The sequence below is a fragment of the Tachypleus tridentatus genome, chromosome 7 (genome assembly GCF_004210375.1).
Source record: "Tachypleus tridentatus isolate NWPU-2018 chromosome 7, ASM421037v1, whole genome shotgun sequence".
Lineage (NCBI taxonomy): Eukaryota > Metazoa > Arthropoda > Merostomata > Xiphosura > Limulidae > Tachypleus > Tachypleus tridentatus.
This window is the reverse complement of record NC_134831.1, coordinates 89782072-89792543: the sequence shown is the minus strand read 5'-3', so window position 1 is coordinate 89792543 and position 10472 is coordinate 89782072.

Genomic DNA, 10472 nt, shown 5'->3' with positions numbered 1-10472 from the left:
TCCATCAGGACAACAAAAGTTCTCTTATTGCTTCATATTGTGTTATTTACCGCATTGCAAAAGCAGGTGAACCTCATACAATAGCAGAAGATGTGATAAAACTATACGCAAAAGATTTGGTAGAGTGCATGATCGATGAGAAATTTCTTAAAAACATTAATTCTGTGCCCCTTTCTGACAACTCGGTTTCTCAGAGAATCAAGGATATGTCAGCAAATTGCTTAACGAAGTTAACAAGGCGAGTAGAAGGAGTCCAACTTTTTAGTTTCGGATGGATGAATCAACATATGTCGCAGGTTATGCGACGTTGCTTGTGTTTGTTCGCTATATTCACGAATCTAGTTTTGAAGAAGATATGCTAATCTGCAAACATTTGTCTGCTCAACAACAGACGAAGAAAAACTTAAAGTGATCGGTTTATTTATGGAAGAACAAGAGATCCAAGTATTTACACTGATGGGGCTGCAGCTCTGACTGGAAAATGTTCTGGTGCAGTGGTACAGATATAACAGAAAAACCAAGACGTCACGAGTATCCACTGCTGTCCTCATTGTCATGCACTTGCAATGAAACGAATGTCAGAAGACTTAAAAGAGGTATTGGGTGATGTCGTAAAAATAGTTAATTTTATCAAATCAATACCACTCAATGCGAGGATCTTCAGTTTACTCTGTGAGGATATGGGAAGTTTGCATAAAAATATGCTGCTTCATACTGAAGTCTGATGGTTTTCTCAGGGAAAGTGCTTGCTCGGTTTTACCAACTGCGTGAGGAGATAGGTTTCTTTTTATCTGAATGCTATTTTGAACTTACCTACAAATTGAGGGACAAATGCTGGATACAGAAATTGGTTTACCTTTCAAACATATTTACCCATCTAAATGAAGTGAATGCTACAATGCAGAGTTACGTACTTCAAAGCTCAGAGTAAAATGGAAGCGCTTCAACGTAAGCTAAAACTTTGGGGTGAATGTATACTTATGGAAAAATCTGATTGTTTCGAAAATCTCAGTGTTTTTTTTTACTTACGAATGAAATTTCCTTAAGTGAAGATGCAAAAGTTTCAGTCTTGCAGCACATATCTGGTTTGTGTACAACTACTGGGGAGAACTTCCCTCCTCATTTAGAAAAATTATTATGGATTCAAAATCCCTTTGTTAACTCTGTAAATATCAATGATTTGCCTTTGAAAGAGAAAGAACAGCTTATAGAAATTTCAACTGATTATGCTCTAAAAACAAAATTTCAGCAGGAAGAAATTACACAATTTTGATTCAAATAGCCATGGAATACCCTGAAATAAGTAACAGAGCTTTGAAAAGTTTGACGCGTTTTCCAACAACATATCTTTGTGGGCAAACATTTTCACTGTATACAGCTACAAAGATCAAATTTAGAAACAGGAATAGAAATTCTTTTTCTTTAATTCAAAAGTAAACTTTGCAGTAAATCATCACTATAGGTTTGTAACTGTTACTTATTGGTAGTATCTTAAAGACTGAGAAATATTTTAAAGTTACAAATTATTCTTTCATTTGCAGTAGGTAAGCAACTTTGATTCTACATATAAATTAGCAAATAATTTGTCTTAAACCACTGTTTTACCAAACCTATGTTAGTACACTTGTAACAAACGATTAACAGAACAGATTGTCACCAAACCTAGCATATACTGGTAAGATCGAAGTATTTCATTTCATCCATAGATCCCTTGCGTTTTCTCAGTGCGACGAACTTCAGCTCATTGATATTGGAAGTTTAAAATAACATTTTAAATAGTAAAAACAGGCGTGGACAAGCGTAAGGTGAATAAAGCCAAAACTCAATATTTAATATGGTTAACCAAACTTTAGAAGTTAATTTGAATTTTATATATGTAAAAACGGCTCATCACTGATTATAATTTGAATTTTATTTAATTTTATCAACGATTAGTATTGTTTTGATAAACTAAAAGGTTTCGTGTTCATTAGCTGTCAGAGCAACGTGTAGTTTCACGAAATAATTAAAGTCGCGAAGCAAAATATTTATGTGATACGTATAGCAGGACAGAAGAGGGCGTCGACACAATGGACCTCATCCTTTTTTAACAAATAACGTCTATATGAAACTTATAAGTTACGTTACTGTGGGTGTGACTTGAAAATGGGTGTGGTCTTTCAACATTGCGTAAGGTGTCTGGCAAAAATTCAGATCTCACGTAACTTCTACTTTTTATTTATAAAATATAAAAATGTCTGTGTTTCAAAGCGCGGTCTTAGTGTCAAGAGAAAGTGCATTTATCAAGCATGTGGTATAATGAATATAGCGAGAATAATGTATTCGAAAGACCGCTGGTATGGGTATTAGAACTTTAATTAAAATGAAGTACAGAACAACGTTGTACCCCGCTGATACAGCGGTAACTCTACGGATTCACAACGCTTACAGCCGATGTGGCTTTGTTATAAGAAAACAAACAGAATGACGTTTCAATATGCTTTGATCATCTTCAGGTTAACAAACAGTCTGAAACTAACGGTTGCCGAGCAAGTGTAAACGGTTAGGAGATTATAGGAAGCGTTGCAGTTAGATATTAGGTTATTAATTAACATACGTATAAAGATATTTCTTTATACGGGATTAATTTTGGTCTGAGTTCTTGTATAAGTAGGGCTTCTTTGATTTTGCGTTTGTTTGTGTTTTTCTACTCACTATCTTGGTGTTTTCTGTGGTTATGTCGTGTTTATTTGATCTGCAATGTTCAAAAACGTACGAAGTTGTTTTCCTGTGTTATTTGAATTTGGTTTTCATTTTTCTGCTTGTTTCTCCCATATAGAATTTGTTTTCAAATTTTGGTTATTTTTTCCCTAATATTGGGAACATATGGTATGCGGCAATGTTAGATTTTATAGTTTATTTTATCTTGAGATTTATTGTTGTTTGTTTGTTGTTGGTCTAGATATGTGTTTAAATTTTGAACGGTTTTTGGGGAAAATATGTTGATGTTGATGAAGTGTTGTTTTATTTTGTTGATTTCATCGTTAGTGTTATCAGGTGAAGATAGTTTCGTGGCTGTGTTTACTTAGTTTCCTAATATGTTTAATTTTTCTTATATTTCATGTGCTGAGTCCCAGGAAATGTATAGTCTACTATGGGTGATTTTGTTTTTTCTGTGGATTCCTATTTTAAATTTTGTATAGGTTCTTTTGATGTTGAGGTTGATAAATGTTATTTGGCTAGTTTTTCCCTATTCACAGATGAACATAATGTTGGGGTGTATGGAGTTAACGTGGTGGAAAAAAACTAAGTGTGTGCATTCTGTAGATATGAATCTAGTAATTGTATCGTCAACATATCTGTACCAGTATAGTGGAGAGTGTGAGGCTGAAATTATCGCTTAAGATTCAATCTGTATCATAAAAATGTTGGCTAGAACTGGTGACACGGGATTGCCCATATTTATACCATTCATTTGTATATAGGTTTTGCAAAACAAAAATAAAAATGAAAACCAGAATCAAAGAACACAAGAAAATAGCTTTGCACGTTTTTGGACATCGCAAATCAAATAAACACAACATAACCATAGAAAACATCAACATACTGAGTAGGAAATAAATATAAACAAACGCAACATCAAAGAATCCCTCCTTATACAACAGTTAAAAAATTGAACCAATGTAAAGAAACACCATTATGTCTATATTAATTAATAACGTAACATTTAACTGCAACGCCCCCTAAAATTTCGTACCCGTTTATACTCTCGTCCCTAAGAAATGCTCCTAAGTAACGGCAAGTTGGAAAGCCTGTTAACCTGAAGATGACCTAAGAAGGTCGATGCGTTATTCTGTATTTTATTTTAATAAACGTTTTAATACCCATATCAGCCGACTTTAGAATACATTTTTACTTTAAGTTGGTATCTTCTCAATCGGAACATACTTTATGTAGGTGTCGCCTGTCCGAACAGAAAACAATTAGCTATTTTACTTGCGATTTGAGTTTCACAAACATGAGTTTTGGAGGGAACTCCTTTTTTTTTTTTTTATATGATTAGGAAAAGTTATATTAAATGTTCAAAAACTTTATTATGAAAGTCTGAACACGCTAACGACACATACAGTAATAATCTGTTAACAAATTCGACCTACTTTTTGAGGGAATTGTCATTGTCTATCGTTAGTTAACTGACGCGCTAGTTAGTCACAATCATTTATATAAAAAAAGAACAAATGAACTTTCAGTATTGGACCAATTGGACCTTAACTCACAAGGAACTGAGTGAAACAAACTAAGACGATACGCGCATACAGACAAGGAAGTGCGTCAGAACAATGGATGAGCTTATTATGTTCTTGAACGTAATAACAGTGGAGAGGTTTATGACTTATACGTCATTGTACAGTTATTACTAATCACAAGGAGAAATCACACATTAAATTAATGAGTAACTGTTTACTTCAAAACACAAGCAACGGCTAATTTTGTATAGAAGTCTGTGATTTAACTGTACGGATATAAAATAGAAAGGTCTGTCTTAACTGCACAGATATAAAATAGAGGTATCTCTTTTAACAGCGCAGATATAAAGAAACCACTAAACGATAATAGAGGTAGTGGAGGAGTACACCTATTTCTTCAGTTTTAGAAATATGTAAGAAGTTTTATGTGAAATAACCACTATACACTAAGAAACACAAAGCATTTGGGCCTGGCATGGCCTAGCGCGTTAAGGCGTGCGCTTCGTAATCTGAGGGGCGCGAGTTCGCGCTCGAGTCGCGCCAAACATGCTCGCCCTCCCAGCCGTGGGGACGTTATGATGTGACGGTCAATCCCACTTTTTCGTTGGTAAAAGAGTAGCCTAAGAGTTGGCGGTGGGTGGTGATGACTAGCTGCCTTCCCTCTAGTCTTACACTGGTAAATTAGGGACGGCTAGCATAGATAAACTCGAGTAGCTTTGTGCGAAATTCCAAAACAAACAACAGCAAAGCATTGTGTAACTCTGAACAACGAAGATAATTAGGTTAAATGAAGGACATAAAATAAACAAAGAGAAGAACAGGTCTTAACAAAGGACACACAATAAACAAACAAGGTCTTAACAAAGAATATAAGTTGAGCAGGTCTGACCAAAGGATACAAGAAAAAAGATGGATTTAATAGCAGAAAATACTATAGAGCAAGTCTGTAATAAAAGAAAGTAAGTACAATGAAGAAAACAGGTCCGAACAAAAAATGTACAATGAAAAGAGTAGGTCTGAACAAAGTACCGAGAGGGACTGGTAAAGACACTATTGTATCTAGAAGATTTATCTCAACTTTGTAAAGGTCTGTCATCTTTTTAATTAGTTCAGAAGTGAACCTATGTATTTGAAGACGACTGGTATGGGTATTAAACTCTTATTAAAATAAAGTAGAGAACAACGTTTCGACCTTCTTAGGTCATCTTCTGATGAGTTGCAGTATTATGTGTGCATGGTACTAAATATATGTAAACATATATCAGTGTTTTGAGTAACATAGCATGTGTTGTAACAAAATGGAACTCGAACATCAATGCTAAACGTGACTCCAAATACCATAAACGGCTTGGAAGCAGCAATACAAAGGCCAGATAGCCATGCTTCCCTGCATGGTACCTGTGTTTTTATTGTTACTGTTGTAGCATGTGAAGTTTCATACTTTCCTCCATGGTACCTGTGGTTTTTATTGTTAGCTGTTGTAGCATGTGGCGCTTCATGCTTCTCTCCATGATATATGGTTTTTATTGTTAGCTGTTGTAGCATGTGGCGCTTCATGCTTCTCTCCATGATATATGGTTTTTATTGTTAGCTGTTGTAGCATGTGGCGCTTCATGCTTCCCTGCATGGTATCTGGTTTTTGTTGTTAGCTGTTGTAGCATGTGGTGCTTCATGCTTCCCTGCATGGTATCTGGTTTTTATTGATAGCTGTTGTAGCATGTGGCGCTTCATGCTTCCCTCCTTGGTATCAAGTTTTTATTGTTAGCTGTTGTAGCATGTGGCGCTTCATGCTTCCCTGCATGGTATCTGGTTTTTATTGTTAGCTGTTGTAGCATGTGGTGCTTCATGCTTCCCTGCATGGTATCTGGTTTTTATTGTTAGCTGTTGTAGCATGTGGCGCTTCATGCTTCCCTTCATGGTATCTGGTTTTTATTCTTAGCTGGTTCACTGCTGTCACAAGAGGAACAAGAATGTGGACATCAGTTGGTTGAAGGTTGACACAAGAGGACCAAGAATGTAGACATCCGTTGGTTCACTGCTGTCACAAGAGAAACAAGAATGTGGACATCAGTTGGTTCAAGGTTGACACAAGAGGACCAAGAATGTGTACATCAGTTGGTTCACTGCTGTCACAAGAGGAACAAGAATATGGACATCAGTTGATTCAAGGTTTACACAAGTGGACCAAGAATGTGGACATCCGTTGGTTCACGGCTGACCCAAGAGGAACAAGAATGTGGACATCAGTTGGTCCACGGCTGACCCAAGAGGAACACGAATATGGATATCAGTTGCTTCATGGCTGTCACAAGAGTAACAAGAATTTGGACATCAGTTGGTTCAAGGTTGACACAAAAAGACCAAGAATGTGGACATCCATTGGTTCACTGCTGTCAGAAGAGTAACAAGAATGTGGACATCAGTTGATTCTCTGCTGTCACAAGAGTAACAAGAATGTGGACATCAGTTGGTTCTCTGCTGTCACAAGAGGAACAAGAATGTGGACATCAGTTGGCTCACGGCTGACCCAAGAGGAACAAGAATGTGGACATCAGTTGGTTCATAGCTGTCACAAGAGGAACAAAAAGGTGGACATCAATTGGTACTAAGTCGTCAAAAGTAACTAATGGTGATATAAACATTTAATTAAGAAAACTGGAAATTATAGATGGTTATTAAAGGTTCACTGTGGTAGGTTAACCTAGAATTAAGGGCTGTATGGAAATTTTCTAATAAAATATCTATAGAAAATTGTATAAATAAATTGTGTAAATAAAGATCTTGGAGAAAATTAATAACAACTGCTCAGTCTTCAGCAGTTGATCGTCGAAAAAGGTTTCAGTTATTTTATGTGATTGTAGAACTTCATTTTTATAAGTAATTACATTTCTTCTGTTTCCCCTGTTCACACAATCTCTATTGTTTCGTAAACTAGAATGTTATGACTCAACCACGCGTTAATGGAGTAAACAATAGGTTACTTCTCGTTTCACAGGTACCTGTTAGGGAACTTTGTTATGTAGGTCAAGTTATTGTTGTACGTTGTAGGTCAGAGATACTGAGGACAATGAAAAGTAATAGTGTTAGTTATATTTAAACACCTTGTTTTTCTCAACACGTATTTGTTACTTTTGGACAAATTTAAATAACACTTTGGAATGTATCCTCTAGACGACTGGTATGAGTATTAGAACTGTAATCAAAATAAAATATAGAACAACGTTTCGACCTTCTTAGGTCATCAACAGGTTAACAAACAGAGTTTGCAACTGACCGTTACCTGGCACATGTCTTAGGGACGAGACTGTAAACGGGTACGACATTGTAGGGGGCGTTTCAGTTGAATATAAAGTTATTTCTGGCAATGGTGAGCTGCAAACTCTGTTTATTATTCTTGCGATGACCTAAGAAGGTCGATGCGTTGTTTTGTACTTTATTTTTATTGAAGTTTCAATGGCCATACCAGCCGTCTTTAGATACATCTTTAGAAACAATCTTTTCATGACCGAGCAGCCGCACACAAATCTAAGATCATCATGCATACAATGCCAAGTGTCGGCTGGGGTGATGTAAAGTACATTAGACTTTATTAAAATAAACGCGTTCTCTGGAATGATAAATCACGCTTTACCATCTGGCAGTCTGACGGACGAATCTAGGTTTGGTGGATGCCAGAAAAATGCTACATGCCTGAATGCATAGTGCCAAATGCAAAGTTTTGTGGCAGAGAAACAATGGTCTGAGGCTGTTTTTCATGGTTTGGGCTGGACTCTTTAATTCCAGTGAAGGGAAATCTTAATCCTACAGCATACAATTGTTTTTGTTTGTTTTTGAATTTCGCACAATGTTACTCGAGAGCTATCTGCGCTAGCCGTCCCTAATTTAGTAGTGTAAGGCTAGAGGGAAGTCAATTAGTCATCACCACCCACCGCCAACTTTTGGGCTACTCTTTTCCAACGAATAGTGGGATTGACCGTCACCTTATAATGCCCCCACGGCTGAAAGGGCGAGCATGTTTGGCGCGACGGGGATGACTTTCAGATTACGAGTCGCACGCCTTAACACGCTTGGCCATGCCGGGTCTACAGCATACAATGACATTCTAGAGAATTGTGTGCTTTCAACTTTGTAGCAACAGTTTGTTTCAATATGACAATGCCTCTGTGCATAAAGCGAGGTCCATAAAAAATGTTTTCAGAGGATAGTGTGGAATAACTTGACTGGCTTGCACAAAGCCCTAACCCCAACCCCATGGAACACCTTTGGGATGAATTGGAACGCCGATTGCGAGCCAGGCCTTCTCACCCAACATCAATGCCCGACCTCACTGATGCTCTCGTGGCTGAATGGGAGCAAATCCACGCAGCCATGTTGCAAAATCTTGTGAAAAGCCTTCCCAGAATAGTAGAAACTGTTATAGCAGCAAAGGGGAGGACCAACTCTATATTAATGTCCATGATTTTGGAATGAGGTGTTCAACAATCATATGTAGGTGTCCACATGCTTTTGGCCATGTAGTGTATATATAATACGGATATCACCACAGTATGAAACCCAGTATTAATCCAGAGTTAATGGTGAAAGATGGAATTAATCGAAACATTATAACTCAGTGACTATCCAATGATGGATTAGTTCTATTCATTGATTGGTATTTGTGTCCGCACATGGTACTTTACTGAGTCGTTGTATTACAGTTTAAATAGCAAGTTTTGTCTGACTCTGGATGTGTTAAAAATCTTCTATAAAAAGATTATCCAGTCTTATCAAGTTCTTCCTCTTTCATTGGTACTGAGATAATCCTTTGAACTAACCCTAAATCTTACCATGGTATGAGGTCCTCTTTCTTGGTCCACACTTGCAAGTGGTTCAGTTATTAGTTTGTGAGCTTACAACGCTATAGTTACTACACACATGGTGTATAGTTTAGCGTGAATTACTTTGTTTATGATAATCATAAGTTACTACACCACATGTCATATTGTTTAGTGTGACCTATTTTGTTTATGATAATCATAAGTTAGTACACCACACGTAATATGGCTTAATTCGCGTTAAGTGAGAAAGTGATAGTAATCTAACGTAATTGTTTACTATTTTTCATTCATTCTTTCTTAAATGCATTTGGAATTAATGTGCTATGAATATAGCATAAATCAAAATAGTTTAACAGGCACGAGAAATGAACGACATAGTCTCGTAGTAAGGAAAAATTGAAATCAATTTAATAACCACGAAATAGGCCTGGCATGGCCAAGCGCGTAAGGTGTGCGACTCGTAATCCGAGGGTCGCGGGTTCGCGCCCGCGTCGCGCTAAACATGCTCGCCCTTCCAGCCGTGGGGCTGTATAATGTGACGGTCAATCTCACTATTCGTGGGTAAAAGAGTAGCCCAAGAGTTGGCGGTGGGTGGTGATGACTAGCTGCCTTCCCTCTAGTCTTACACTACTAAATTAGGGACGGCTAGCACAGATAGCCCTCGAGTAGCTTTGTGCGAAATTCCAAACAACCACGAAATAATTAGTGGTAAATGAGGAATTAATTGGATGTTATCAGGGGCGTAGATCCTTGAGGGTGGGGGTGGAAGGTATACACCCTCCCTCATTTTAGGTGGGGGTATGGTGCATACAATCATCCCCCTACAGTTAGGTTTGCTGAATTGTTTTATTGTATCAAGGTCTACAAATTGTGTGTTTCTTCTTGTGATTCTCGTGTTCTTACCAATCGAATTACATAATTAGGCCTAGACGTAGGATTTTTCAGAAGCTGAAACGTACATCTTTAATATAGACGTGCTTCTAAGCTTTTCGATCTAAGCGACAGTTCGTAAGTATCAGTCAGTAGGCCTAAGTATACATGCAAGTATCGTGGCAACAAGATTACTCTGTGACTGCATGTTTACAGCTTTCAGGTTCACGTAATCAGAGACTACCAATTTGCAAATTGCACAGTCCACATAAGTGGTTCCAAAAATCATCCCCCCCATCGGTTGTAAAAAATCTACGCCCCTGGATATCGTTATATAAGGATATTAATTAACGGAAATGAATATTGAATAAATAAACTCTTTCGTATCAGAATATTTCATTTATATCTAATTGTCGTGTTTGTCAGAAATAACAAATAGCTTTTGTTTGAATCCGAAATATACTTTGGAAAAACGAAAGACAAATTTAATGGGTTTATTCAGGGGCTTACTGTTCTTGCAATTCTTATATAACCACGTTTGTGTGAAGTCACTTATAAC